Genomic DNA, 6555 nt, shown 5'->3' with positions numbered 1-6555 from the left:
AAGATAGCGTTACAATAGTGAAAAACGAAAATGGCTGTAATTCACTACCAGACCATGCCACCTGCACAAGTACATGCTCAACCTTTCACATACACTGCACCCTGCCCAAGCGGGTACCTTGGGCCTTCCATAGGGGTGACCAATGCGCACAGAGAGGGAAGTGTTACGCCTGGTCAGTGGGGATACTGACCAGGAGGACATGGCAGTTCACAGACTGCACACAGGCACTGCGGTGGCAGGCCTGAGACACCATTTTAGGGCTGCTCATGTGGGTGGCACAATCAGTGCTGCAGAGCCACCAGTAGCATTTGCATTACCAGCCCTGGCACACTTAGTGCACTTTACTAGGGAGTTCTTGGTAACACAAATATGTCAATCATGTATATCCAATCACAATAACAATTTACACAGAGAGCATATGCACTTTAGCACTGATCAGCAGTGGTAAAGGGCCCAGAGTCCTATTGCCAACAACCACGGGTCAGGAAAAATAAGGGAGGAAGAAGCAAAAAGTTTGGGGATAACCCTGCAAGAAGGGCCAGTTCCAACAGGGTGACTGTAGTGTCAAGAAAAGGATTATGTTCTGCTAGAAGGTAATGACACAGCATGAACGCATGCTCTTGCATCAGCTATGGTATGGGTGTCTCTTTATACTATTCTGGTGTCCAAAATAACACAAATGAAGCAGTTTTACTATATCAGAATTTGGCTAACTCTCAGTGCCTGCTTTACCAAACTCACAAGTGAGATCCGATTGCCAGTTCACTTTAGCAGCAGCTAGCTCGTCCTATTATGTGGTCACTAGGGTTGGAGCTCTCAAGGACATCATATGCTGCTTCACATAATGCTATGATAGTTCAGCAAGCATATTCAGGTATTCATATGCTGTGTTATTGAAGGATGCACCGCACATCAATTTTGTTCTGTACTTTTATTGATTTATGCTAGACTACAGACAATTTACGGTTGTAGTGGACACTAGTTTGCTTTTGTTTATGCAGATACTACTCTAGTATATATACTTTCTATATGCAGGCACAGTCATGGTACAAATGATTGGATGTATGTTGGCCCACACTTACATTGTGCAGGTAAGTGAAGCAGTGTTCAAAAGTGCGAGGCAAGGCTGCATGTTGCATTATAACACCTGACTTACTCTCTTCTTTCACAGGTTCCTGGGTTTGTTGTAGCATGCTTGTGCTGGTTGCTGGGTACAGTGGCCACCAGCACAGACATATGCCATAGGTCAAGGTTCATATGGTATTACCAGGTTAAAATTTTGGAGCCAAGACAGCAATGACAGCATGAGCTGAGGTTTAAATACAACTGCTTCTCATGCACCTCCTGCAGGGGGTGGAGGATGTGCACAAACCCATATTTTACAGAGCCAATAGGTGATCTGATAGCAGGGTAGGGTCCATCTGGTTATAGGACGGGTCAGTGTGGTTGAGAGGGTGGGTGGAGTTTGTGAGGGTGGCAAGATAACCAGGTACACAGGATATTGAGGATGTAGAGGATATCTGGAGCTGTATTACAAAAAGTGCCCCAGTGGTGCAATGGTCTTTTGCACTTGTTTGCACTCGCCTGGGGCACTTAGGTTTTACAGAAAGGGACAGCAGACACGTATATGGTCCTGTTGTAATACAAATATCGCTGACGCACATAAAGCGACAGCGCTATCCTCAAGGGGGTGTTCCCTCATTTGCATGAGGGTGTGCCCCATGCTAATGAGGGAATCCCTTTGCCTCTGCACCTTAACCATATTACTGACGTGGGCGCAGAGGCAAAGAAGTCCTCAAAAGGCACTTTGACGGTACACCATTTAAATAGTAGTGCACTGTCAGTGCTCCGCCTGAGAGCAGCCCTCAGACCTCCCCTCGCAGGCAGCTGCAGTCACTGACTGCACCCGCCTGTAAGGCGATCTCCAATCCCCTGTGAAAGTGCAGGGGGGTTGCCACCTGCACTGTGAAACATGGAACGGCTTTAAAGCACCTGCTCCATATTTCATGTGAATGCACTACCCTGGGGGCAGCAAATTCATGGTAATAGGGTGCATATTAATGGTTGTAAAGGTGCATCTGGCACAAACAATGAAAATTTGCCTACACCATAATACGCCCCCATTTGCCATGTGGAGTCTGCATTTGGGAAAGCAGGGGGCTGCAAGACAACCACAAGAGAAAGAGTTTATTAGGACTGTCCAGTGCACCATGAGACGTGAGTGGAGTTCAGATTTGCCATGTTGTATGGGCCCTGACAGCTGGTTTCAATTCACAAGAGTCCTGAGATACCCCTTGAAGAATACTATTCAGGTTCATGGACCCAGACAATAAGAACCTTCATTTTGAAGTAAGCATAGTTGTGAGGACGGGGTTTTTAAGTCTGACTTGCATTGCAAAGTGCAAACTTAGCAAACATTTTTTTAATCAAAAACCAAGTGGGACATTCTTCAATTTTTGACAGATATGCACTTTCCACTAAATGCCACCTTTTGTCTCATCATTTCTAAGGAAGTAAGATTGGCTATACACATGTCATTGTGATAAACAGCTTTAAAATTCTGGATCTTTCAAATACAGATGATTTAATCTTGCAAGACTGCAATGTGTGTTCAGGCTCAATTATCTGCAAAGGGAAAATACTGTAAAGCAAATAAACTAAAAATTAAGTCAGGAAAAAAAAACTCACAACTCTCAGGAACACTGGAGTACCATCCCAAAAATTGTACCAATTTGAAAGAAGTGGAATTCTTGCAATACTTGACGATAGTAATCAATAGAATCCCTAACTGCCCTGCTCATATTTAAACCACTCTAGGTAAAGGTGAGGCACTAGCAAAAGGTATTGTAAGGATGGTTGGAAAACACAGACTCGGATTATCCAACCACATTGACAAAGTTTTTCATGCAAAGGTAGGAAGCCAAATTTCTCATGAAGCAGAGCCCTGGGGCCTGGATAAGATTAAATGCCACAATAGTGCTTTGAGAGGGAATTATGGAAAACAATCCTCAATCTGCCATCATAATTTCTCACAGGAGTCTTGGATTCTGATTTAGGCTACATCTCTACTGAAGACAGCAGCCTCCCACAGAGTATGGGCTAAAAAGACTGAAAGAACTTTATAACAACCTAGTTGACTGGGCATGGGAGGAACATTTCACAAGCAATGTCAAATCCTCTTATTCAACACTTTGGATTGTACAAAGCTTGGGATTACCTCAAGCCCCAAGTACTCTCTTGTCAGTCTCAGGAAATAGGATAAAAACAATGAGCATGCCTAGCCAAACAATGGGAACAAGGGGTCTTATTTATGAGAGCCTTGCATCACGTTTGCACTGTGACATTTTTACATGCATGATGTAAGGCTCGAAATCAGATTTATGAAGCCACGCAAAGACACACTGCGTGGCTTTTAGTGGCCTCATAAATCTTGAGGAAGGCAACGCAGCACAAATTGCTGTGTCGCTTTACTCAGCGCTTGGGAGGTATTCCATGGAATCGTGGTGGGTGCTAGCATGCACACCAATGGATTTTCATGCTGCCTTAGATTAACAAAATGATGTAAGCCTGGCGAAGTGCCAAATGCTTACTCATCCTGAGGTGAGGCATAGGAAGGAGAAATAACTTTATTTGTCCTCATAGTTTCCTTTTTCTACATCTGCTGAATTATGGTTCACACATAGAAAGAGGAAAATGCTTCTTAGGATTGTTTATAATAAGGAAAGTACCCCTTCCTGCACAAAAACCATCCTGCATGTAACAGAGGTACCCTTGCACCATGGTGCAAGTGTCCCTGCATTGGCTCTAGGGTGCCGAAACAGTGATAGGGCATGGAGAAAGGACAGGAATGCCAAATATTGCAAAAATATAGTGCATTCCTGCCCTTTCACTTTGGCATCAGGCAGTGCAGCAAGGAAACTTGCTGCACTACCATATGCCAAAAACCATTAAATGAGGACCAAGAAGCACTGGAAAAACCATCCTTTGGAACCCACAACAGGAAGTTTGAACCGCCTCCTAGTGGCGAGCAATACCTAATCCTGCTATCTAACTAAATCGGAAGGATGTTCTTTGCTCTGCGAGAGGGGAATTTATTTTTTACTGCTAAATGAAGCCTTATGTAGAAGAAATTGAGCGATCTTGTGCAAATACTTGTGTGGCACTACAGAGGACCTGGAACATTTCATGGTGAACTGAAATCTACATAACACCATAAGATTGATTACAATCAGCAAATTGGTGCGTAGTGAACAGCTAGATGACCCAGATGAACAATTGTTGGTCCTCTTGAGCAATCTGTTGGGGAAAAACAAACTTTATTGCATATGAGGAAAAGCTGGGACCTCCTGTCCAAACAGGTTAAGAAGGAGAACACTGACAAACTTTCCTTTGTCCTATAATTAGCCACTCAAGGTTTCATAGTCCTTTGCATCTTTGCTTATTTTAACTTCTTTAATGGCCAAAGCAGGTTTGCACCAAGTTGGCCTTTAAAGTTTTCGTGCTATCTAGTTTTTCTCAAGTTTTTTTTCACACTGTGGAATTCCGTGTAGCGAACTGGGTGAACTCCACCTACCCCTGTTTTAGAAGAGAGCAGGAGATGGGAAAAGGAAACAGGAGGATAAGCCACTGTCAGCTACCAGCATCTCACAGAATCTTTTCATGAGACACCAACTCCACCAGAAAAGGGTACATCATCCCACCAAGTTTTCAAAATCACCAACAAACATGGAAATAGACAAACTAGGAAATAAAAGTTACCAAAAACCTTGGAAAGAAACTCTTACATCGTAGATCTTGATTGAAAATATCTTAAACATCAAAATGCATTTCCCTATTTGGCCACTTGACAAACCTAGCTCTAAAGTTGATCTGTTTACCATGGAAAAGAAAGTTGTGGTTTATTTAGAGGTAAAAGCCACACAAGGGTTTGATGTTTGATGAAGAAGGACATGAATTAAAGTCAATTATAAGAAATAATTCCAACGGCCAAAACAGAAACAGAGATTCACCTTGAGAATATCGCTCTCTGCCACAAATACACAAATGCACAGCTATATAAGGGCAGCTCCACTCTGCTTTTAGGCCCCTGGGAGCCTGTCACCAAAGCTGGACATGGCAAACACAGCTGAAGAGGTTATGTTTTAGAAAATGAGTTGTTCATTACACGTTTTCCATGGCTCTACTCCAATAAAAGTAGTGTAACAAAGCAAAAGTTGTTTTGTAATGAATGTAGTATTTGGGACATAAGGGCAGTATTAGCTATTATCTGAATAAGGACTTTGTGACCTGGTGAGGTTTATTTGGCTCTTGTCACATGTGTTTCAAGGTAGTCACTCAGGGCTGTCAAGCCCTTGTGTTTGCCAACACAATCAGGCATTAACTACTGCTCCTATGAAACTACCTGAGAGAAATTGGGTTGTTGGTTGAAAGGGATGTGAGCACTGGTCCAACAAAAGACTCAATTCCTTGAAGGGTGAAGCTTGAAAAAAATCGCTAAATTAGCCTTTGTTTAACCTTGGGTAGCTTGCAAAACAAAAGCAGTAAGGCTTAACTTAGAGACAATGTTTAAAGTATGTATGCAGCACACACACTGTAATTAAGTGAAGACAGAACACAAGAAAATTCAACACATATTTTGAAAAATAGATAAGAAAATTTGGTGCAAATTTGGAGAGAATGGGGATGGTATTGCGTGGTCAGATTAGATAAGGGCCAGCTCCATAATGCTGTGGGTTGGAAGTACAGATTAAGAGAGATGTGGGTCGGAATAGCGAGGTCTGATAGGAAGAGGGTAGTACAGGGGTGAGGTGGAAAGAGTGCTGGAGATGGGGCGGGGACGTCTCAGTTGAGAGTTATGATCCTCGGCGTCCCTCTAGGGAGAGGGGGAGACTAGATGGAAGTGCATTCAATCTCTCTACCTTCTTCCAGTTGGAGGTGAGATCTGGGCGATATACAGATTAGCCTCTTGTGTGTTCCACTCAAGAGAGGTCAGATTTGACCAGAAGAGATAAGAAAGATTCCTCTTTCTTCTTTCCTCCTTTAGGTGGAGAGCATAGAGCCGTGGCGGGCACAGAGCTGTGGTGGGCACAGCATACCGTATGCTTGAGGTGCATTGCGTTCAAGAGTTAGCCCAAGACTGAACGGATGAGCTAACGGAGTTAGCAAGCTCGATACAGACAGTGAGCTCCTGCCTGTGGGGGGGACTGTTGCCATCCAGTGTTGGTGGTTGTTAGGTCCGATATGGGGGTGACTTTAGGTGGCCATCTTGAGGTTGGCCCCGGAGAGCTCTGAGGGGAGGGCGGAGTCAGTTCAAGATTGGCACGGAGGGGGCGGGGATCGCACTGTATTAGTGACAGGTCGAATGTCCTGGAGACTATGGTAGTATCTGGGTACTAAGCAGGGCAATCATTAGCATTATTTGTCCGATTTTTAGGTTTGGCGGCCATTTTGGGGACAGGCACAGGTGAGTGGTGGGGGCTTTTAGTTAAACAGTTGGAGGGGGTCGCATCTCCCTATGGATGAAAGGAAGATTGACCAGCAGAGGTTCAAAGTGTC

The sequence above is a fragment of the Lissotriton helveticus genome, chromosome 7 (genome assembly GCF_964261635.1).
Source record: "Lissotriton helveticus chromosome 7, aLisHel1.1, whole genome shotgun sequence".
NCBI lineage: Eukaryota > Metazoa > Chordata > Amphibia > Caudata > Salamandridae > Lissotriton > Lissotriton helveticus.
Note: the sequence above shows the minus strand (reverse complement) of the source record.